Source organism: Geotrypetes seraphini, chromosome 10 (genome assembly GCF_902459505.1).
Source record: "Geotrypetes seraphini chromosome 10, aGeoSer1.1, whole genome shotgun sequence".
In the NCBI taxonomy this organism is placed as follows: Eukaryota; Metazoa; Chordata; class Amphibia; order Gymnophiona; family Dermophiidae; genus Geotrypetes; species Geotrypetes seraphini.
The window spans coordinates 122,731,035-122,756,706 of record NC_047093.1 but is presented as its reverse complement, the minus strand read 5'-3'; the positions used below and the strand labels follow the sequence as shown (position 1 = coordinate 122,756,706).

At 41.3% G+C, this 25,672-nt stretch overlaps 1 non-coding gene across 1 annotated transcript; it reads left to right on the top strand.

Annotated features, from left to right (window-relative positions):
- Positions 1–953: 953 nt before the first annotated feature.
- On the top strand, positions 954–1,113 carry LOC117368772. Its single transcript, XR_004541021.1, has one exon. It is a non-coding gene; the product is annotated as a U1 spliceosomal RNA (small nuclear RNA).
- The last annotated feature ends 24,559 nt before the right edge of the window (positions 1,114–25,672 follow it).

Here is a 25,672-nt window from a genome sequence, read left to right as displayed (position 1 = left end):
CGTATTTCTATAAAAAGAGACTGAATTTTGCTGAGCAAAAGTGGATATATACTTTAAATATGGTAGAGCCTGGTGGGCTGAACCAGGAAATAGAAAGGATGTCCCTGGTGTAAAGTCCTGATTTGCTGCCGGTTTTGTGATGTCAGTGGGGAGGAGGTATTTAAAAGGTAACAAAAAATGTCGCGGCCATCTTATCTCAATAAGCATTATACAGATCGGGATGGCGCGAACAAGTTTGAAAAGGGGTAAGGGTTTATTTATATGTTTTTAAACCTGGTTGCTTCTTAAAAGAGATTTAAAACTTACATTTAAAACCAAATGCTGGAGTCTAATTACTTTTTCATGTTTTTAGGGGACTTTTCTTGAAACAGCAAGAAGGCGAAACATGTCGGAATGACAGGTCCCTTCCCGACGATAGGAAATGGCTGCCATGAGTTCCCGTAGTCTCTCGAGACTACGACGGGAACTCCCCACAGCCATTTCCTATTGGCGATCTACATGGGGCAGGAGCGTAGGAAGATTGCTCCTGCTCCGAAAGCCCGCTAGACCACCAGGTAAGGCTGGGACGCCGGGGGGAAGGCTAAACTATGGGTTTTTTTTTTCTTTTTTCCCCCTCCCCCAAAAATCGCGAATATGTGAAATCGCAATTGCTGAGACCGCGAATGGGGAGGGAGAAGTGTAGCCCTATATTTCTGGGTTAGCATGCATGATAATATTGTGTATATGCCAAGGATGTGTTTTTTTTCCTCCCGCATTCAAGCTAATATAATTAGGGAATCAGTTACCTGAATTATAAGACTCCTTTTACTTAGCTGTGATAGCGCTTTTAGCGCATGCAGATTTTTAGCATGCGCTAAACCCGCGCTACATGGCTAGAACTGGCGTTAGCGTCTAGCGCATGTGGCAATTCTGTGCGCGCTAAAACCGCTATCACAGCTTAGTAAAAGGAGCCCTTAATGTTCATGGGAGATACCATGATCTGAAAGGTGGTTCTTCCAGGGTGAGGTTCATCCATTCCACTTCGGGTGGGTTTGATTCTGCGATTTCCCCAAATGCGGGAAAGTCGACTACGTAATTTCTGGTAGTGGGGGACTGCGTTCATGCTTTCCCCTGGGAAAAAAAATAAAATTTCTAGCACTACACAAGTTAAACATTTTAATCTGAATTTAGCTCATAACCCAAGTGCCACAAATGTAACCTAATTAATTTTATCATTAGATAAAATTTGTTGTACAGTTTGGAAATAATATCCTCCCAAATGAATTAATATAATTTCACTAAACAATGAATTTCTGAACACACACAGCAGAGGTACAATCTGTACAAATTCATTCTGAAATACTATAGCTTTGAAAAACATTAGTAATACAAATGATTCAATGCTAATCTAATTTCAAGTCAGTCTTACTGGAAACTGGCCCTTGACACCACAGAGTAGAGCTGAAAACACCAGGTTCATCTTTTAATAGATTAGAAATGTAGAATGAAATTTGTTATTCTAATGTATTGTCATGCTGCCTTGTTTTTTTGTTTAAGTCCAGATTGTAATATGAAGCTCAATACTTGGCCTATGGTCAGTCATAGAGTTTATTTGGAGCTTTTGCAATAATGTCTTCCTTTATTGCACAGAAAGATGTTTGCAAAGGGTGAAATCAAAGCCTTTATCAGAGGAACCCGAAAAAAAGAAAATATTTGCTTGACAGAGCTAAAGAAAAGGGCAGAGATATTTTAATAAGATTGCTGAAATGTGAACTTCAATAGTCTGCAGCAGTAGCGATGCTCGTGTTTCGCTACCGTCCTCAATGTTCTTCCAGTACTGTTGGTCATTAGTATGCAGTGTTCTGGAAGATGAGTTGTCTACCTTTTCAGATTCATTCTGCTTTTTGCATCTCTTCTTTTCTTATTTCTGTCTAGCAATCTCTTTTTCTGGAACCTTGGTGCAAAATTGCTTTCCTTTCTTAGCTATAGGACTTGATCAGCTGCAGAGCAGATTTAACGTCCTTCACCTGCTTCAAGGATCAGCTCTGTTGTTTTGGGTACTTTGGCCTTTTCATGCCACTTTAACTACTGCAGACTCATCTGAACACCTCCTCTGTCATTCTCTTGTTTTCACGCAAGTGTTTTGTTTATTATGGGGGGACAGTAATGCCCTGGTGGTCCCATCTGTTTGTGAAATTCACCGCGAAGGATATAGGAATCTATATTCTAAATTATGGAACCAATTGCGAGGGCTTGGTGATGTTGATTGTTCAAGATTTTGTTGAAAACATTTTTGTTTAGGGAGGTACCACACCGCAGGTTGCTGAGCAAGATGAGTTCTATAGGATTGGGCGACACATTGATGAAATGGGTTGGGAACTGGCTTGGAGGTAGGCTTCAGAGGGTAGTGGTGAACAGCACCCCCTCCGAAATGACAGAGGTAATCAGTGAAGTGCCGCAGGGCTCTGTCCTGGGCCCGATCCTATTCAACATCTTTATAAGAGACTTGGCAGAAGGGCTACGAGGTAAAATAACATTATTCGCCGATGACGCCAAATTAAGCAATGTAGTGGGCAAAAGTACAACAGACATAAATTCAATGTCCAACAACATGATGCATGACTTACTCCTACTGGAGCGCTGGTCTAGGTCCTGGCAACTCAGCTTCAATGCCAAAAAATGCAAAGTCATGCACCTGGGCAGCCATAATCCATGCAAGACTTACACCCTTAATGGCGAGATCCTAACAAGAACTGAAGCAGAACGAGACTTAGGGGTGATCGTCAGTGAGGACATGAAGACTGCCAATCAAGTGGAGCAAGCTTCATCCAAGGCAAGGCAAATAATAGGTTGCATACGCAGGAGTTTCGTCAGCCTTAAGCCTGAAGTCATTATGCCATTGTATAGATCCATGGTGAGGCCCCACCTGGAATACTGTGTGCAATTCTGGAGGCCGCATTACCGTAAGGATGTGCTGAGACTGGAGTCGGTCCAGAGAATGGCCACCCGGATGGTCTCGGGACTCAAGGATTTCCCGTACGAGGAACGGCTTGATAAGTTGCAGCTGTACTCACTCGAGGAACGCAGAGAGAGGGGTGACATGATCAAGACATTCAAGTATCTCACGGGCCGCATCGAGGTAGAAGAAGATATCTTCTTTTTCAAGGGTCCCGCGGCAACAAGGGGGCATCCGTGGAAAATCAGGGGCGGGAAACTGCACGGGGAAACCAGGAAATTCTTTTTCACTGAAAGGGTGGTTGATCGCTGGAATAGTTTTCCACTTCAGGTTATTGAGGCCAGCAGCGTGCCTGATTTTAAGGCCAAATGGGATAGACACGTGGGATCTATTCACAGAGAAAGGTAGGGGAGGGTCATTGGGGTGGGCAGACTAGATGGGCCATGGCCCTTATCTGCCGTCTATTTCTATGTTACTGATTTCATACAAATTTTTTCGACATTTATTAAGTAATTGCTGTTTTAATGCATTTGTCTTTTATAAATTATGTATTGCCACCTTTTATGAAGCCGTTAGGCTTTTCTATCGCCAGCCATGGTAGTAAACACTCCGATACTTGTATTGGAGTGAGTTTTGGGATTGTTCAGGTTCTGTTAGCACAGGGTCTCATTGCATACAATGTGCTAAAATAACATAGCTTAAACATAGACCATGCCCCTTAATGCTCAAATTCTCAGTTCAGATGTCTAGGGGACTGGAAATTAATTGAGGATCAAAGACTGGGTTGAGAACTATTGCTGTAAAGAGAATTAATTAATGCTCCTTTTCAAGGCCTAGATTCTGTAACCGGCACTGGTGTCAATGGTCGCCTTAAAAGCAGCCGCCGATCATGTGCCAATCACACAATGGCACCGGGTATAGAATCTCACCTCCAGCAAAGGCAGGCGCTGGTGAGTTTAGGCTGCCTAACGCTACTTCCGGTGTTAGTCATACCCACAGTGGCATTAGACGGCCTAAGCACCAGAGGTGCGATTCCAGCGCTAATAAGTGCTTTGAAATTCAGTTAACACATCATTTCAATAGCATTTTTTAGTGACTTTGGACATCTACCAATGCCTGAATAATCGGCAGCGATTAGAGGATCTGGGCCTTAGTGTATCTTTACTGGATTAACGGGCCACCTGAATTCTCAAACTAGCTATACTTATTTTCTCCCTTTGTTGGAACTGTGCTGTTATTATCTTGTTTCAAACACCCTTTTTATCCTTTTCTTATATAGTAGAGTCTTGATTATTTGATATAAACAGTTTTAAGAAAGGTTTGGGCAAGTTCCTGGAGGAAAAGTCCATAGTCTGTTATTGAGAAAGACAGGGGGGAAGCCACTGCTTCCCTGGATTGGTAGCATGGAATATTGCTACTCCTTGGGTTTTGGCTAGATACTAGTGACCTGGATTGGCCATCGTGAGAACGGGCTACTGGGCTTGATGGACCATTGGTCTATTATTATGTTCTAACCCAGAGTCAGTTAACTGCAGTCAGAAACACATTGAAATTGCACAGAAGGGGGTAAAGGATTTGATAAGCTACCTTTCTGAGGGGACAATCAAAGCAGTTTACATAACTTTTTTCTGTCCCTAGAGGGATCACAGTCTAAGTTATGTAGCTGGAGCAATGGAGAATTAAGTGACTTACCCAGGGTCACAAGGAGCTGTAGTGGGAATAGAATTTTCCTCCTAAAGTCCTCCTCACTGGAATATCCCCAGCTGAAAAACTCCCCAACTAAAATAACCCTTTAACCAACCCCCCGCCCCAACTTACGCTGAAGATTACCATCACAGAAACTTGGAAAACTTAAGGCAGATATAGCCCATATGGTCTATCCAGCCTGCTCATCCATGCCTTCCTGTTCTATATAGATTCTATGTACTTGTCCTAAGCTTTATTGAAATCAGTTTCAGTCTTTGTCTTCACCATCTCCACTGGTAGGGTTATTATATTTTCTTCCACATGACCCCAAGCAGTTCAGCCTCCAGCTTCACCCCCACACTGCCTCCTCTCTTCCCCAGCGAGGGCATGGAGTATGTTTGAATGTGTGTGATGTCATTCACGCATGCTCAGAGGCCCTCTAGATGCAGCCGGAGCTCGTCAGGGCTTTCCAAAACCTAGACAAATGCTGAGTTTTGGAAAGTCCATCTGGGAGCCCAGACAATCTGTTCCTTGCCATTTTTTTAAATCATTTTAGCTTATTTTACATTATTCTGGACTATTTATATTTTGTTTTGGTCCTTCTTCCCCTCTCTTTCTCTTTACAAATTGTATTTCTCCCCTTCTCCATTAACTCCATCAGTAAGTTAATGTTTGTCAGTGTGTTTGTAATTGCTTTTAATGTCCGTTCTTATTATACTTTGTTTTTATATTATGTAAAACCGCTTTGAATTTTAATAAGGCGGTATATCAAATTATTAAAGAAACCTGAAACAGTCCTCTAAAAGAGGACATGTCTGGGTTTTCTTGGATGTCCTATCCACCGGGAGACCATTCCATGAATTCACCATCCTTTTCCTGAAAATGTATTTTGTTAGGTTACTCTTGAATCTGTCCCCTTTTAACCTTTATCTTTATTTAAAATATTTGATTAAACGCTTATCCAACAGTAGAAAGCGTTGAACGAAATTTAAAAATTACAGAAAAACAGACTTATCTAAAATATTAAACATATATGTATTAAATTGTTAGACAAACCAGGACTAATCTTTGAAACAATAGGGAAAGGGGCAGAAATACAATTTTACAGCAAAAGTATATTAGAGGGAAATACAATAGGAGGAGGAAATTAGGATTAGAAAATTGGAATACCAAACCCCCCTAAAAAACATTTGGATTTATTAAGATAGGTGCTACCTCATTAGCAATTATATGCATCCTTGAAGAGAAAACACTTTAAATCGCTCTTAAACTTCTGCAAATTGCTTTCAGCTCTTAGATATAAAGGAAGAGAGTTCCAGGTCAAAGGGGCTGTTACGGAAAAAATAAGGGAACGACGGGTGCCAATTATCTTCAGAGATGGGAGGCTGATCTTAAGGCTCTAGGGGGATCATAAGAGATCAAGAGTCTGTCCATAAATGCCGGGGAGTTTGTTTGTAGAGTTTTAAAAGTCAAGAGGGCGATTTTGTATGTTATTCTGTGTAAAATGGGCAGCCAATGTGCTTTTTGTAATAGCGGAGTGACATGATCAAATTTATTTGAACCCGTTATAATTTTTATGGCTGTATTTTGAATGAGTTGGAGACGTTTTATATCTTTTAGACATGTACCTTTTAATAGTGAATTACAATATCTATTTTAGATATTACGAGTGAGTGAATTAACACATTGAGAGATTTAGCGTCAAGAGAGGAGCTAAAGATCTAATAATAATAACAACAGTTTATATACTGCAATACCGTGAAGTTCTATGCGGTTTACAAAAGATTAAGAGAAGGTACAAAATGATTGAACATAGGAGAGGAGAGCGAGAGAGGGTAAAAGGTCTAGAAAACCGATACTGAGGAGAGGGAGAAGTACGGGTCAGTTGTCTAGATACAACAGGAACAGATATGTCTTTAGGCGCTTCCTGAATTCCATGTAAGTGGTGAGGGAGAGCAATTGTTCTAGATTTTTACCCCATAATGCTGCTTGGTGTGAGAGGAGATTTCATGGTGTTTTTTCAGTTTACAACCTCTAACTGGGGGGGGGGAAACGAAGTTCGAATGTGAGCTTCTCTTGTGTCTGTTGGTGGAGAAGGAATAAAGGTCCGTTAAGTATTTAGGGGCTAGTCCATACAGTACTTTAAAGCAGAGGAAGGCGAACTTAAACTTTACACGTGCTTCCATCGGTAGCCAGTGCAACTGCTGGTAATAAGGTGTCACATGATCGAATTTCTTCAGCCCAAAGATAAGTCTGACCGCTGCATTTTGCATTAGTTGTAAGCGTCGCATATTCTTTTGGGGGATAGCTAAGTAGGCAATGTTGCAGTAGTCAAGTTGACTTAGTATGAGGGATTGCACCAGGATTCTGAATGCTGACGTATCAAAATATGATTTAACAGATCTGAGTTTCCAGAGAGTGAAAAAACCTTTTCTGATTAAGGAGTCTACCTGGTCTTTCATGGTTAGGCATTGATCCAGAGTTATACCCAATATCTTCATGGTGGACTGAATAGGGTAACTAAGTTCATTGATGCATAGTGGAGTTTTGGTGTCAAGTGGGTGAGGAGAGGCAACGAAGAATTTAGTTTTTTCTGGATTAAGTTTGAGCTTGAAGTCTGTCATCCGTTGCTCCATCACTTTTATAGCTTCTGATGCATTGGGAATAGTTTCCGAGATAGAGTTAGCAAATGGGATGATGATCGTAAAGTCATCTGCGTAACTGAATAGTTTTATCCCCAGTTGGGTTAATTGTACAAACAATTTTTAACCAGTGCACTAATTTGAGGATGGAATAAAAGTTTATTATCAATTAAAATACCTAGTATTTTTATTGTGGTTTGTTTAAGAGGAACAGTATTAATGGAAATTGGGGCTATTAACTGTAACCCATCTTTCCATGGAAAGAGCACTATATTGGTTATGGTGATGCTTAAAGAAGCATGTTGTCATTTAGCCAATCATGGATTTTGGCTAATTTGTGATTAATGATGGAAATATCATTTTGGCAGGTGGGGGTCAAGGGTATGCAGAAGTTGTAGATCATCTGCGTAAGCATATACTGTAAATCCTATCGACTGACAGAGGGTTAAGAGAGGGGCTAAATAGACATTAAAAAGTAGGGGGGATAATATAGAACCTTGTGGAATTCCAAAATTCTAATTAAAAGACTTAGAGATTGAGTTGTTAAAATGTACGGAGGAACATGGGTCAGAAAAATACGATTTGAACCATTGAAGGACTTGATCTGATATACCAATGGATGTGAGTCGTTGAAGAAGGCGATGATGATCTATTGTGTCAAAAGCGGCAGCCAGATCCAATGAGATAAGTAGGACAGTCTTGTGCTGATCGAGGTAGTAGTGTATCGTTGTGGTTAATCCTAGTAGAGAGTGTTCTGTGGAATGGTTTATGCCAGAATTTACTTTCAGTTGAAAAAGAATTTCCTCCTACGAATTTATGTCACAGAGTTATACAAATCTCTATCATATGTCTGCTCTCACACTTTTTTTCCACAGTATGCATATTGCCATCTTTAAATCTGTCCCCAAAGACTTTATGATGAAGAGCACTGACTTTTAGTAACGGCCGTCTGAAGTAACTCAGTTCTGTTTATATCCTTTTGAAGGTGAATTGTACAAAGTATTCTAAATCTAGATCTCACCAGAGACTTAAATCGACAGAAAAAAAAAGAGTAGGTGTGGACAATAAATCTTCACACAAAAAATGCTTTAAATATAAGGTCCAAAGGTTTATTACAAAAAGCACCACAAAAGTCATGTATTTGTCCAGAAGACCCAACATGTTTTCAGTGGAATATGCTGCCTGCCTCACAGGTCAAGAAATCTGCAGGAAAAACAATTAAATACTGCCCAAACTGTTAAATTCTTTCAATATACTTCTGCTGCTGAGATCCAAATGATAATTGCAATATTCTAGAATCAAACACCACTTACAGTGTAGGATTTATTTTCCTGTTTGGGGTTTTCTCACCACAGACTTAAACATAATTTATAACAGACAAATGTATTAAAACAGCAATTACTTAATAAACTTCAAAACACTTAATAATTTTTTTTTTATTTTTTTTAAAAGATTGACAGCAATATTGGAACTTTCGGATATAGAAATGGCTACGCCGGCGACACTTTTGATTACAGTAGCCTTAGCACCAGATAAAAACTGGTTGCTTAGGCTTTTCTTCAAAAATAGACAAAAAAAGTTTATGGGACTTAAAATATTGATTTTTCCAGACCTGGCTCGAAATACGCAAAGAAGGAGATGTGAATTTCTTCTTTTAAAAGCAGGGGTTATAGCTTTGGGGGTGACCTTTTATCTTCGACATCCTTGTAAATGTGTGATACAATATCGTATGAAAATATATGTTTTCTTTGATCCAAGCCAGCTGACCACATTCTTGTATACAGCGCCTCAGGTTTAAGGGGAAATATGAGGGCGAAATTGATTATTTGTTTTCCTGGGTCAGTCTAAAGAAAGGGCCTTTTTCTTCTTTATATAGCAATTTAGTTTGATAATATTACTTTAATTCTCCGCTAAGTATACCTTGGATCCTTATTGTGGACTTGAGTTGAAGTTAAGCTATAATGATTTTCTTTTCACTGATGTTTGAGATGTTAGAGTGAATATATTATTGCCTTATCTTTATCTTTCTGTACAAGTGATACTTGATTTGTAATTTGAAAATGATAAATAAATAAAAAAAATAAAAAAAGATTGATCCATCTCTCTAAACAAAAATGTTTTGAACATAATCTTGAAACAGTCAACTACTTTTAAGAAATTTTTTTTGCCATTGCTTTTAAAGACTGTTTTATTGAAGCTTGGTAAATGATATTTGAGCCCCGTTGGAGGTTTGTGCTGACATTTTTCTCTTGTGTTTGTTCTCCATGTTCAGCGTCGGATTCTTCCTCTTGAAAAAGAACCATTGAAACACGATCTGTGTTGAGGAAGTTGACGGGAGCTTTCAGAAGCATTTGGATGTGGAGAGTGTATGGACTATTTTTTGGATGCAGTTTTGTTTTTGGCTTGATTTTAACTGAAGATTTGGGGACTGGGGAACGCAAGATTTTGTTTGCCAGATAGGACAGAACGCCTGGCACATTTAGCCTTCCTGATCAGGAGAGGACGTCAGAGACAACAGCTGAGGAAAGTCTTTTTCTTACCTTTTTACTCTGTTTATTCATAATTGGAGGTAGGGAGGGCGTGTTTAACATCTTTTTAGTCTGTCTATGGCATTTCTGATGTTGATTCAACTGAGTACACATTTATATTTACCATTTTTTTGTCATCATTTTTCTGTATGTGTTTTTGAATCTACTTGAATTCCCTTGTTCTGTGTAACAAGAATTCATTAGCATGCATGGAAAGCATAGGTACCAAGACTTGATGCAATGAGATGTGATAATGTAGTTACATAATAGAGCATGCATATTTGATCTGATTTTAAAAGGCCATTCTCTTTCTAAAGGCCTCTGTTCACATTCTACATTGCCTAATAACCTTTAGCCCCAAGGTTTTTGCAGATTTCCAAAATGTTCACTCCATAAGCAAGCAGTTTTCAGCCTAGTACAGGGCACAGAACAGTTGAACTGTAAGCATAACTTGATGCAAAATGCAGCGGTCAAACTGATCTTTGGGCTGAGGAAGTTTGACCACGTGACACCCTACTACCGGCAGCTGCATTGGCTGCCAATGGAGGCGCGCGTAAAGTTTAAATTTGCCTGCTTCTGCTTCAAAGCACTACACGGAATTGCTCCTAAATAGATAACTGACCTTTTCGTCTTCTCAGCCAACAGACACAAGAGAAGCTCACATTCCAACTTCGTTTCCCCCCCAGTGAGAGGTTGTAAACTGAAAAAACACCATGAACATCTTCTCTCGCACCAAGCAGCATCATGGGGTAAAGACTTTCACCCACTACTTATGAGGAATTTAGGAAACGTCTGAAAACACACCTGTTCCTAAAGTATCTAGACAACTGATCCTCTCTTCTCTCTCCCCTCTATATCAATTAACTTGTTCTATTGATCACTCTCTCCTCAAAAATGAATTTCCTGTCCTATTAACCCTCTTTCTTCCTCCCCTCTTAAAGTCAATCGATTTGTACCTTTGCTTAATCTTTGTAAACTGCATAGAACTTCATGGTATTGCGGTATATAAGCTGTTATTATTATTATTATTTCCATTGCCAAGGATAAAGTTCTGCTCTAACATTTCAGTGTACTATATGCAAAACTCTGCTGTTACAAATCTTCATATATATTTTCTCTGATTGTACCTAGTGGCCCAAACTGTGGCTTTTAAAAAATATGGTATATTGGTCTACATGTAAATAAATGTATGCTGCCTATTTGTAGCCAATGTACAGTAGACGCTAAATCCCCCAATTAGAAAAATTAGTTGACCATTTTGGAAGCGTAGAATCTATTTCAAGATCTTATTGCTGACATACAAAAATGTTCATCTTTCAGAACCGCAATATCTTGCCCTATTTAGGAGGATGTGAATATACATATATAATAATGCAAATGCAAACATGGTACCCTAACCAAGCGACAATCGCTGTGGAGTCCATCAGAATCTGGATTTAAAATCCATTACAGATGTCATTAGTAGTGGTATAGAAGCTTCCGATAAAGATAAAGGACTCCTTTTACGAAGCCGTGGTAGCGGTTTAATGCACATAATAGCACACGCTAAACCGCCGGACACGCTAGCTGTTACCGCCTCCTCTTGAGCAGGCGGTAGTTTTTGGGCTAGAGCAGGGGTAGCCCGTGATTAAAAGTGTCGCGCACTAAAGCGGCTTCGTAGATTTCTGTTTATGGTTCCCTTGTACATGGCCCAGTGTTTCTTTTAGCTCTTCTAAGAATAATGCATTCGCATTATATCAGACGGATTCTGAACTGCTTCTAGGCAGCATTGTGGAAATGTGGGGATGATTCACTGTTTCCGTTCAAGCTGAACTGCTTCCAAACCTCAAGCTCATGCTCGCAGATATGATATTTCACAGTGCATAAGAAATATATTTGTTTCAAATTCAAAGGGAGCAAAAAGCTTTCTTTTTATTTTGTTCTTTTGGTTGAGCTTCTGCAAATGAAAAAGTAAGGAGAGTGCGAAAGACAGCTTTGAACCAAAGACTGCATAAATTTAAATACTCTTAACATTTTATAAAAATCTCATGTTTTTCTATACAAATTTGACAGCGTAAACATGCTTTGGCATCATAGTGATTGTCTATGCATGAAGTGCCCATTATTTTTTTAAACAAGGTTACATCCATTCTGCATCTTCAATTGGATTTGAGCTAGCTCCTCTTCATTTTTCCTGTCATTGTGCTTATTGTATTTGATAATATTGCCTGCTCTCTATGCAAATCAAATCACACAACACCTCTATGGTCTCCGTTTTTAGTACAGCTATGGGGGATCCTGGAAAAGCAATTTCCCATAGAATGGCAGCTGGTTAAGGCTCCAACACCAAGTCAAGGGGATGTTATACGACAGTAGAAAAGTCCCATAACCCTGTCTTCGCTTATGTCTCATGGCTATGAATCATGCATATCCGCTGCCTGATTTGATTTTGCATAAAGATTATTATGATGAAATCATATCTGCAAGCCATTATTCAGAGAATGAAATGACAAGGCAGAATATAAAACTTCCATATACCTTAGGAAGGTTAAGAACATAAGTCAGACCAGTGGTCCATCGTGTCCAGCAGTCCGTTCACGCGGCGGCCCTTAGGTCAAAGACCAGTGCCCTAGTTGAGTCTAGCCTTACCTGCATATGTTCTGTTCCAGTAGGAACTTATCCAGTGTCGATAGCTAGTTTTGGTAAAGTCTGTCTGCCAAAACTTGAGCCTTATTTAATGTAATTGCTTCAAAAAAGTGGAATACTTCTTATTTCTCACAGCTGAAGTCCATTTTACGAAGCTGTTCTGCTTAGCAGTGCAGCGTTGCAAAAGCCTGCCTAAGTGACTTGGCCTCAGTCAGTGGCAGAAGAAACTATGGTGCAGTTATGGTGTTTGAAAAGATCATTAAAAAAAAAATCAGATAGGCAAGCGATCTGTAAGATATAAATGGATAAAATGGTGTCACCTGATAGTTTGAATGTATCACAGTTTTTAGAATTATCCAAAGACATAATAGATAAGCGAGCAACTCTTCTCGTGACCTTCAAGACAGAGTTGGAAAAGCAAGAGATGTTTTGTGGTCAACGAGTGATAATTTTTCCGGATGTCTCTAGACAAACTCAGTTTAAAAGGAAACGGTTCCTTCAGCTAAAGCCTAAGGTTTTGGCAGTTGGAGCTACTTTCTTTTTGAAATTTCCATGCAAATGCCTTATATCGTATGGAAGTGACAAATATGTATTTTATGATCCAGTCCAGTTGGAAGATTTTATTAAAGAGAAACCTTTGCTGAAAGTTTAATTTCTAATAATGATTCTTATTTTTGGAAGATGATGTATAATATATAAATGCCATTTGCCTCCCCCTAGATAGTAGACAGATAGATTTGATGTTTTATTTTAAAATACTGGCGACCATGATAATGTGGACTAGGACATGGTTGATTAATTGCCTTACATGCTTCATTGTTCTCTATATGGAGTTTGTATTTTTGTGGTCATTCATGAATATTTGTTATTAATGTATTGTAACGAATAATCAAATAAATAAATAAGATATAAATGGATGGAGTCAGTCCAGAGGAAGACTACAAAAATGGCGCGTGGTCCTTCATAATAAGGCATATGGGGACAGACTTAAAGATCTCAATATGGAGAAAAGGCGGGAAAGGGAAGATATTATAGAGACGTTTAAATAACTTTGTGGCATAAACGAACATGAGTCGAGTCTCTTTCATTTGAAAAGAAGCTCTGGAATGAGAGGGCATAGGATGAAGTTAAGAGGTGATAGGCTCCGGAGTAATCTGAGGAAATACTTTTTTTTTAGAAAGGGTGGTAGATGCGTGGAACAGTCTCCCGGAAGAGGTGGTGGAGACAGAGACTGTGTCTGAATTAAAGAAGCTGTGGGATAGGCACGTGGGTGCAGTGAAAGACATAGGAGCCAACTTTTCAAAATGATTGGGGGTGCCCATGCAAACAAGATAGCGAATCAATCGCTGTTTTAAAATCGGCCAGGAATTGGCCAACAGCGACTGATTCGCTATCTTTTAATGCAGGGGTGCCCACACTTTATGGGCTTGCGAGCTACTTTTATAATGACTAAGTCAAAATGATCTACCAACAATAAAATTAAAAAAAAACACAAAGCACACTGAAAGGCAGAGAAAATGTTAATTATTCATATTCCGGGTTTTTTCAAAGAGGTCACGGCAGATGACTCTATGCAATGTCACCTCAGTAACAAAATACAAAAATAGACAAATACACCCCCTCCCTTTTTACTAAACCACAATAGTAGGTTTTAGCACAGGGAGTTACGCTGAATGCCTCGTGCTGCTCTCAATGCTTATAGGCTCCCTGCGCTAAAAAACGCTATTGTGGTTTAGTAAAAGGGAGCCATAGTGCAAAATATAGACAGCAGATATAAATTCTCAAAACCGACACATTTTGATCACTAAATTGAAAATAAAATCATTTTTCCTACCTTTGCTGTTTGGTGATTTCATGAGTCTCTGGTTGCACTTTCTTCTTCTGACTATGCGTCCAATCTTTCTTCCTTTCTTTCAACCTCCTGTATGTTTCCTCTCCTCCAGACCTCATTCTCTCCCCCAACTTTTTCTTTCTGTCTCCCTGTTCCCCCTTCTTTCTGTCTCCCTGTCTGCCCCCTTTCTTTCTTTCTCCGTGCCCTCCCCCAAGCCACTCAGTTTGCTGCCACCGCCATCGGGGAACAGCCCCCAAGCCACCGCCGTCCCAAGCTTTCCTTGCAGAAGCGTCGCGCTGACCAGCATTCCGCTCCCTGACGTCAATTCTGACGTAGGAGAGGAAGTTCTGGGCCAACAAGGCATTTCTCCTCATTCCATCCAGCCTGAGCCCCATCTCTCCTTGATCCAGCATTTCCCTTCTGTGTCTGTCAGAATTACCATTCCACCTATTTTCCAGCATCACCCTTCTTTGTGTCCATCTCACCTATATCCCTATCTCACCACTTTTTCAGAATCTTCATTTGTCTCTGTCCTTGTCTTTACCCCATGTTCACCATTTGCCCTTTCAATGTCTTTATCTCCCCCCACACACTTTTTCAGCATTACTTCTATGTCTCTATTTCACCTCCTCTTCATGTCCCCTCTGTATCTCTATCCTTATTCAGTAGGTCCTGCTTACTCTTTCTCTTCATTGTGTCACTATCTCCATTTTCAGCTTTCCCCCCTTTTCCTTTGTTAATGCACCCTGTAGCCAGAATCTTTCCACCCTCCCTCCACTCCGGCCCAGCCCAGTATGAAATATTTCCTTTTGTTTCCCTCCCCTCTCTCTTTCTCTCTCTCTTCTGCTCCCTCACCCATGAGTCCTGCATCTGGCCCTCTCCCTTCTACCTGCACCTGGCAAAACCCCCCTGCTTCGCGGCTCTCTTAAGCAACTTGTCAGCAGCGGTGATCAAGACAAGCTGCCGACATCGAGGCCTTCCCTCCACGAGTCCCGCCTTTGTGGAAAAAGGAAGTTGAAACAAGCGGGACTCGCAGAGGGTAGGCCCTGACGTCAGAAGCTTGTGTCGATCGCTGCTGCTGAGTTGCCGAAGAGAGCCGGGAATCAGAGGGTGTGGCCGGAAGCAGGTAGAAGAGAGAGGGCTGCTGGAAGAGGTAGAAGTTCCGGAGTATGACACCGACCCGGGCCAGGATGATTTCTTTTTCAGGCTGTTGCTGCTGCCGCCACCACGCACCCCCCCCCCCCCCGAAATGACAAAAACAGCCTAATGCCCGGTGTTGGCGTCTTGGATGTCGGGGAGAGGAAGGCTGACACGGGACGGCAACACGAGTCTATCACAGAGCCCGGGATGGGCTCTGCGATCGACTCACGTTGCCTTCCTGAGCTACTGGTCGATCGCGATCGACGCGTTGGGCACCCCTGTTTTAGTGAATCTGGGCCAAAGTCCTTTCAAGAAATCTTTTACATGTGGAAAAGTAAACAATGGGCTAGATTCACTTAGCTCATTGATCCTTTGCAATCCATGGCAGGCCGACTGATCCACAACGCGTCCTCATGGCACACCCCACCCCGACCACACGGATTGCTGCAGAGCGACCCCGACGCATGCGCAGATGGTCTGCGCATGCGCTGGCCCTTCGTGAACAAGCGCTGTAGTGTGAGCCTTCTAGCGCAAGCCCCGCAGAGAGCAAAAGTCTGGCAATGTAATTTTAGTGCAGCCATGCGGGTTAAAAACACGGGCTTGCAGAGAGACAGGGCGCCATAGAGCAGGGCGCTTTTTTGATGGTTTCAGGGCGAGGTCGTGAGTGACTGGTTCTCAGCAATCGCTTCTTTTTTGATCGGTCAGCCCAGTTCGTGTACCTTAATTTGTTTTGTGAATCGCTGCCCATCCCCTCATTTGCATGCATTGATCAGGATCGGATCGGGAGGAAGGTTAGGGCTCCTTTTACTAAGCTGCGATAGCGCGCGTAGAATTTTAGCGTGCGCTAAACCCATGCTAGAACTAACGCCAGCTCGCACGCACGCTAAAACTGCTAGCGCAGCTTAGTAAAAGGAGCCCTTAGTGAATCGGGCCTGGGTCGCAAAGTGGTCGGGACACGATCGGTGGGCTTAGTGAATCAGGTAAGACAAAATGTTTCAAAAGATAACTAGGATCAAAACCAAATATTATTTTATAACATAAATAAGGTTAAAGCTATACCTCAGCATCCTGAGGTTGTGGGTTCAAATCCCATGCTGCTCCTTGTGACTCTGGGCAAGTCACTTAATCCCCCATTGCCCCAGTTACATTGGATGGAGTGTGAGCCCTCTGGGACAAATACTTGAATAGCTGAATGTAAAACCACTTAGGCTATAAGTGGTATAGAAATACTAAACTAAATAATCATTTATTCTCTGTAGTGTTAGGCAGAAAACAACATTGACCTATAATGGAAAATGTTCTTGAAATTTCCCGTGTCATTTCAAACAAGCGCCTAGTTCTCATGCATTCGATGCTGAAATTAATTCCAGGCTAACTTACTGGCAACTTGATTCTAAGGGTTCAGCGTTCATAACCTGGATTCAAGTTCATTGGCAAATCCCTCCTATGATGAGGTACACGAGGCCCAGGCTCTGGCTCCGTGATACTCTTAAAGAAAAGTTTGCTGTCCTTACTTTCTGCTGCCTGAAATATTTATTTGTACAACATGTCATTGTTAAATGAATAGGAATAAACATTTTAAAACTGAAATCTTTCATATACAAATTATAGCAACATATTCAACACTGCTGAAAGAATGCATTTATTAGAGTCAGCTTCTGTAATAACATTTTCCTTGTTGAGTTAAGCAAGAACACAGCAGAGGGGATGCAAGGAGAAAGGAAAGGCAAAATTGGAACAATTTGGCAGCTTGATAGACAAGGTGGTGAATGGGATATGAAGCATATTGTAAACACAATTTCACTGTGGTGAGCAGACGTATTCCTTGGGCAGGGGTTTGGGAGGGAAAGAATTTCAAGTTTGTTGGGTTTTTTTTTGGGGGGAGGGGGTGCTCTGGATTAGGAGGAGATTAAGGAATTAGGAGATTCAAAAGAACATAAGAATTTGTCACTGCTGGATCAGACCAGTGGTCCATCATGCCCAGCAGTCCGCTGAGGCAGCGGCCCTTAGGTCAAAGACCAGTGCCCTGACTGAGACTAGCCTTACCTGTGTACTTTTTGGTTCAGCAGGAACTTGTCTAACTTTGTCTTGAATTCCTCAAGGGTGCTTTCCCCTATAACAGCCTCCGGAAGAGCGTTCCAGGTTTCTACCACTCTCTGAGTGAAGAAGAACTTCCTTACATTTGTACGGAATCTGTTCCCTTCTAACTTTAGCGAGTGCCCTCTCGTTCTCATCACCTCAGAGAGGGTGAACAATCTCTCTTTCTGTACTAAGTCAATTCCCTTCAATATCGTGAATGTTTCGATCATGTCCCCAGTTTCTCTAGCCTCTCATTGTACAGCAATTCCTCCAGTCCCTTATTCATTTTTGTCACTCTTCTCTGGACCCTTTCGAGTAGTACTATGTCCTTTTTCATGTATGGTGACCAGTGTTGGACGAGGTATTCCAGGTGGGAGTGTACCATGGCCCTGTACAGAGGCATGATGACCTTCTCAGATCTGTTTGTGATCCCCTTCTTGATTATTCCTAGCATTCTGTTCACCCTTTTCACCGCTTATTGCTTGCGAATTGTTATTAATGGCCCACAAAGGGTTAGTCCAAGTACTAGACAAGGTGAAACAACTTTTTTGAGATAGCAAAAACAGTTGCAGTCAAAGCAACAAATAGTTGTGTGATAATTATGATTACTGAGTACATCAAAATCTTGAGAGTTGTTGATTAAGATTTGAGGCACCCACCACCCTTACATCAGCTCTGGACCCACACTATGGGCAGTAATTCACATGTTAAACAGCTAATGCACATTTCCAACTATGCCCAATGATTCAATTCAATCACACTGTCATCATTTTATAAAGTGAATCTGAGATGGATGGTGAGCTAATCGAGTTGACACAGCAGAGGTGTAATCCTAGGCTATCCATAACTCTAAGTAAAAGTCTTGAAGCAATTCTTTCAACAGCACAAAAATGCAATAATTCAATTGAGAGATAACATCAGCCTTCATAAATTTTGCAAATCAAGAAATGACATGTATCAGCTCTTAACTTTTATCAAAAGTAAAGAATCTTGAATGCATGTTGGTGAGGGAGTATATATAAATCTTACATAGTCTGTTTATAAATTGATAGGATATAGATACATGTTAACCCCATGCTTATCTTAACTGCTGGGGAAATTATATTTTGCTTCTTAGTTTTGAACTCCTCAGTATACATTTGATTGAATTTCTTGGGACTCCTTTTACTAAGCTACAGGAAAAAGTATCGTTAGCAAGCCATTACGTAGGTCTTTCCTGCATGCCAGAAAATGGCCGATTTTTAATCTTCCTCAGCCGGACAGCTCTGATGAACAAGCAGCTGTGTCTGGCCCGGTGCGCTCGGGGCCTGGCTACAGATGCCGTTGGTATGGCGAGTTCTCCTGTCCTGGCAGGCAGCAGCATTGTATTCTGGTGCACAGAAAATAGTCCAGGTGATGTCAATTGATCAATGAAATTTGGATTATCTGTAGTAAGCTGTCACTTGGCATTCATATAAGGCTAAGAATACTTTAAGAAGATATTGTCTTGGGATGAATCTGAAAAGCATCTAGCAGTGAAGACAGAGCTGTCCGGCTGAGGAAGATTTCATCCTTTATTGTCCCCTGAGGAAAGCAACGCTGTCAGTGAAACTTGGATCCTAGTCGGATCCACTTTTATATTCCACTAGCTGATCCCCCGGCGTTGCCTGGATATTTATGTATCCCAATCTTCCGGTATCAATAGACTTGTATTCAGTGATTACGCCTGGAACTTGGACTTAAACAGCATTGGGAGTGTCAGTATTCATCTCAGCAAGCCCAAAAAGTACATTACATTACATTAGTGATTTCTATTCCGCCATTACCTTGCGGTTCAAGGCGGATTACATTATTATAGTTTACAGTATTACATATCAGGTATTAAGTCAATTGGAGATACATAACATAAGAAGTACAGTACTCCCCCGATATTCGCGGGGGTTCCATTCCAGGAACCCCTGCAAATCTTGAAAAACCGCAAATACGGTTTTTCATGGGGGAGACTGGAGAGGGCAGTGGGAGAGGCAGGAGAGAGTAGCCGGAACGCCAGCGAGTGCAGGAAATCACATATCTTGAATCCCTGGAGGGTGTTTTCCCTTATAACAGACTCCGGAAGAGCATTCCAGTTCTCTACCACTCTCTAGGTGAAGAAGAACTTCCTTACGTTTGTACGGAATCTATCCCCTTTTAACTTCAGAGAGTGCCCTCTCGTTCTCTCTACCTTGGAGAGGGTGAACAACTTGTCTTTATCTACTAAGTCTATTCCCTTCATTATCTTGAATGTTTTGATCATGTCCCCTCTCAGTCTCCTCTTTTCAAGGGAAAATAGGCCCAGCTTCTCTAATCTCTCACTGTACGGCAACTCCTCCACCCCTTAACCATTTTAGTCGCTCTTCTCTGGACCTTTTCGAGTACTACCGTGCCCTTCTTCATGTACGGCGACCAATGCTGGACACTGTATTCCAGGTGAGGGCGTACCATGGCCCGGTACAGCGGCTTGATAACCTTCTCCAATCTGTTTGTGATCCCCTTCTTAATCATTACTAGCATTCTGTTTGCCCTTTTCGCTGCCGCTGCGCATTGCGCAGATGGCTTCATTGACTTGTCGACCAGTACTCCCAAGTCTCTTTTCTGGGGGGTCTCTCCAAGTACCACCCTGGACACCTTGTATTCATGTATGGGATTTTTGATACCGACATGCATTACCTTACACTTATCCACATTGAACCTCATTTGCCATGTCGTTGCCCATTTCTTGAGTGTGGTTATGTCGCGTTGCAGATCTTCACAATTCTTAATAATTTCGTATCGTCTGCAAATTTAATCACCTCACTCGTCGTCGTACTCTTTTTAGAGGACATATCCGGGTGTCCGTATGACTTTTCAAAACCCGGCACTTTGGGTTTTAAAAAGCTTCCAGCTCAGGATCCCATTAATTACACTGGGTCAATCCATTGGTTTCTCCGTTTTCGCTTACACGGATGACATTCAGCAGACCCACCTGATTGATCTCGACAATACAGATGACATTATCATTATCAACCAAAAATTAGAGAAAGTTAACAATTGGCTCCGTTCTAATGTTATCACTTAACAAAACAAAAACCATTATTTTCCCCATTAAGGATGGTCTATCTTTGTCCACCCCATCAAACTTAAATCCATCCCAATACAGAATGTTCCAACTAATAAGTTACTGGGAGTCGTCTTCGATGGGAAATTATCTTTTCATGATCAAATCAGCTCTGTGGTTTGGAAATGTTTGTACAGTCTACATATGATACGTTCACTCACCAAGCTGCTTGATTCTTCTAAGCAAAACACCCTTGTTACATTACATTACGGATTTCTATTCCGCCATTACCTTGCAGTTCAAGGCGGATCACAAAAGTATTATCCAAGATGTATTACAACAAGAACTTACAAAAAAAAAAAAATTGGTCATTTTCAAAAAGAGTAAGAATTGGGTAAGGTTATTTGTTTGGGGTAGTTAGCTTTAGTGAGAGGTGGAGTTTGAGACTTGCGATATTATTTCTTTTTTCAGAGTTTTCTTGAAGAGTATGGTCTTTATTTCTTTTCTAAAAGTTTTGTAGTCGAGGGATGCCGTCAGTAGATTGGCGATTTGGTTGTCTAGTTTGGCTGCTTGAGTGGCCAGGAGACTATCATATAGTTTTTTCCGTTTGACCTCCTTAATTGGGGGGTATGAGAATGGGGTGTGAGTTTTCCTATGTCTGGTTGCGGTGTTGTGGATGAGGCGGTTATTCAGGTAGTTTGGACTGTCTCCGTATAAAGTCTTAAATAGTAGGCAGTAAAATTTAAATTGTATTCTTGCTGGGATCGGAAGCCAGTGCGATTGGAGATATGCTTCTGTAATGTGATCATGTTTCTTTAATGAGTAGATGAGTCTTAGTGCTGTGTTTTGGATAGTTTGTAGTTGTTTTGTTATAGTTGTAGGGCATGGGAGGTAGAGGATATTACAGTAGTCAAGTAGGCCTAGTATTAAGGACTGAACTATGAGCTGGAATTGAGTTTTCTCGAAGAATTTCCAAACTTGTCTTAAGTTTCTCATGACTAAGAATGACTTTTGTATTGTTTTATTGATTTGCGGTTGCATGGTGCAGCATCTTGTCGATAGTTATTCCTAGCAGTTTTAGGGTGGTTTGTATGGGGTAGTTGATTGCGTTGATTTCAATGTTGGTTATGGTTGGTATTTTGTTGTTTTCTAGGAGGATGAATTTCGTTTTATCTGGGTTCAATTTCAGTTTGTGATCTTTCATCCAGGTTGCTATTGATTTTAGTGTTTGGTATATTGTGTTCGTCATAGAGAGTTCAGGTTGATCGAAGGGTATGAGAATGGTAATGTCATTGGCATAGCTGTAGGAGGTTATGCCTTATTCATTCAGTCTGGACTATAGTAATGCCCTATACAAAGGAATCACCAAGAAAAAAATCAGACACTTACAAATTGTCCAGAATACTTCCATAAAAATTATATTTAATGCAAGAAAGTTTTATCATGTTACCCCTCTACTGATCAAAGCCCATTGGTTACCCATCGAACACCAAATAACATATAAGATACTACTGTTGACCTTCAAAACTAGAGTTGCTGGCCAGTCAGAATTTATTAACACTCTTAATTCCGCAGTTGTCTCAACGTTCTCTCCGATCTTCTAACCAAAACTTGCTCTCAATTCCCTCTCTAAGACACTTTAATACCATGAAAACTAACATCTTTTCCATCACTGCCTCCACACTTTGGAAGTCAGCTCGCAATCACTTAAGAGAGATTACATCTTTAGACGTTTTCAAATCTAGCCTAAAAAGATTCCTATTCAAAGATGCTGTTGAATTTTGACCGTCCTTTTAAGGATGTTCTACAATTATGTTAGTCCTACCCTTAACGAGTTCCTCTGTTTTCACTGCCTTTTGTTTTCTCCAGTTTTTGTTCTTTCTTATCTAAATTTTTGTAGTTCCTCCCCTTCTCCCTTCGTACCAGTCGGTCACTGTTTTTATTAAATGTCTTATGTTTGTCTGTTGTAGGATTTGATGTATTAGTCATTTTAATGTTTCCCCCATATTTTATCTTTGTAAAACCACCTTGAATACTGATAAGGCAGTATCAAATTTTAATAAACTTGAACTTGAAACTTGAGGGCATCTGCGCGTGCGTTCCTGACGTGGCTCCGAGCATGAGAGCAGGTTGGGGGCAGGGCTGGAGCTGGGGAGGAACAGGGCAGAACGAGTGGGGCTGGATTTTACAACAGTCATGCCTCCACTGTGGAGAAAGAAAATGTACTGCATGGTTTGTGTGCCCATTGCCAAATTCCTGCAAGATACATGAGCGTATCTTGGGTAAACCTTTTTAAACTGTGGTAAGCACATGCCAATGCTTACAATAGCGTAGTAAAGGGACCCCTTAGTATTTAAGCATTTTTCTTCTTGTTTCTGTTCACTTGACTTTGCCTTGACCTCATTACTTTGCAATTGAGGCTATGCAAATTTTCATTTCTACTTAAAGGGCTCCTTTTACCAATTAGCGGTATGTTGAATATGAAGAAGCCCACCGAATCCCCGTGGGCTTCCTAGCATTCAGCGCATGCTAATCAGGAATGGCGCTTTGTAAATGAGTCCAAAGTTTCTTTATTATATTAATGAATCTTAGATTTTTGTTAAAAGAAGGGTATTTTTCTCAGTAGATGAGAAAATATATATAAAATAACAAAGATATAGTTAGTGCTTATTTTTCTGGCATTTGCCCCATTTTGATCAGATGAGAGTCCAGTGCTTTCCTCTCTTTCCAGCAAATAGATGATAGCTGGCTGCTTTTCATGTTATTATACAGAAGATCTTGGAGCCCACAGAATCTGTAGAGTTTCAGGGCCAGGCAGAGCAATCACTACTACTACTACTTATTATTTCTATAGCGCTACCAGCTGCAGACAGCATTATACATGAAACACGCATGAGATGGTTCCTGTTCAAAAAAAAGCTTACAATCTAAATTATGACAGACACACAAGACACAGGGTGGATCAATATATGGTGCTCATGAACGGATATACAAAGGGATGACGAGGTAGAGAGGGTAGGGGCTACAGAGGGAACGAGAAACAAATGTAGTATATTACAAGTAGGAAGTGTTAGGACGTAAATTCAGCTGTGAAAAAGTGGGCTTTGAGCCTGGATTTGATTACCACCTGAGACGGAACCTGGCATATTGATTCAGGCAGGTTATTCCAGGTGTATGGCACGGCAATGCAGAAGGGGCGGAGTCAGGAGTAGGCAGTAGAGGAGAAGGAGACAGACAAGAGAGACTTACTTGAAGAACAAAGTTCCCAGGGCAGGATGTAGGGAGAGATAGGAGAGGAGACATAGGAGTCGCAGAGTGGGTACACTTCTAGGTCATTAAGAGGATTTTGAACTGTTTTTGGAAGCGCTCAGGGAGCCAATGAAGTGACTTGAGGAGAGGGGTAACATGAGCATATCAACCTTGGCTGAATACAAGGCATGCAGCAGAATTCTGAACAGACTGAAGGGAGGAGAGATGGGTTAGCGGGAGACCTGTTGGAAGAACATTGCAGTAATCCAGGTGAGAGGTAATGTCACCTCTCACCCCTCATCCTTCCCTGGTAAAACCAAGCTCCACCACCTTCTTTTTCCCATGAAGCTAAATCTCCCACTCTCTCTCACCCCTTATCCATGCAGGATACAACCTGCCAGGCCCACCTGAAGTTCCTAGTACCCCCATCATTCATTGTACAGGGGCAGTGAGGGCAAGAGCAGAGCCCATTCACCCTTGCCCTAGTGGCTGCAACTCCAAAATGACTGCTGCATTCTGTAGCTGCAGCTTCACAGTACTTCCGTACACGAGAGGTCAGGGTAGCCAAGTCCCAAACACCCAGAACATGACCTTTTGGATGTGGGAGGGGCCAGCAATGTGATGGACTGGCCACCCAGATAGATAATATGGAGTAACAGATGGTTCAGCATTTGAAATTACTGGACTTCCTTAGCAATCAAATATTCCAGAAGTTATTTTGACTCCAGAAACAAATATGAATCACTGTATATACTCTAATATAAACCGATCCAAATATAAACTGAGGTGAGCCTTTTTTCTCCTCAAAAAGGAGGAAAAAAGGTTGACTCAAATATAAACCGAGATTTGAAACGTGGGCGATCCTGGTGAGCCAGTCTTCAAAGACCAGTCATCCTTGTTATAAGTTTATTAGTGCAAAATCCCTGAGGAAGGGGATTTTGATCTCCAAAAGTTAGTAAAAAATGTATTAAAATTAGTCCAACAAAAAGATTACCTTATTTCCATGTTTATTCACCAGTATGAATGTTTATCAATACAGCTACAATACTACTTTATTCTAAAGCAACAAACAAAAATTTTTTTGCTATTTTTTTTATAAGTTCTGCTTTCCTCTTCTTTTCACTCCCCATTCCATCCAGTGTCTGCCCTCTTTCTCTGTTCCTTCCTTTTTTCTGTCTCCACTCCCTCCCCATGCTCTGGTATCTCTCCCTCCTCATTTCCTTCCTTCCCACCCCAACTCACCCCATGGTCTGGCATCTGCTTCCCTTCCCCCATGCCCTGGGATCTCTCTTATCTTCTTTGTCCATATCTCCCTCTTCCTCCATGCTCTGGCATCTGCTTTCTGGTCCCTCCTGATGGTTTGGCATCTCAGTTTCCTTCCCTCCCCCCCCCCCCCCCCAATGCCCTGGCACCTCTTCCTCTCTCTCCATGGCCTGGCATCTCCTTCCCTTCCCTCTATCCTGGATGCCACATAAAGATCTCACCAGAACTCCCTTATAGGTCATGGTGAGCCCCCCCAAACCTACTATACCCATCTGTCTACAACCCCAATAGCCCTTATGGCTGCAGGTGGCAGTACAGTAGGGTTTGGGGAGGTTTTCATGGACTCACATTTTTCACCATGAATGCACTGGTTAGAGTGGCTTAAGGGCCTGGGTCTTCCTTTCTATGGTTCACTAGCCCATCCCCCCAGACTACTTAAGCCATCTCTGTGCAACTCTTCCAGGCTTTCCTACGCCAGGTGCAGAGGTACTGGAAGCAGGTATGTATGTTTTTATTCTGAGATAGATGACAGGAGCCTATGGGAGACTTTTACAGGTTGTGAGACCTATTCCTACATTTTGCTGAAGTCACGGGCTTGTGCAAACTGGTTTCAGTTCAGATGCTGAGATGCTAATGTGTGGC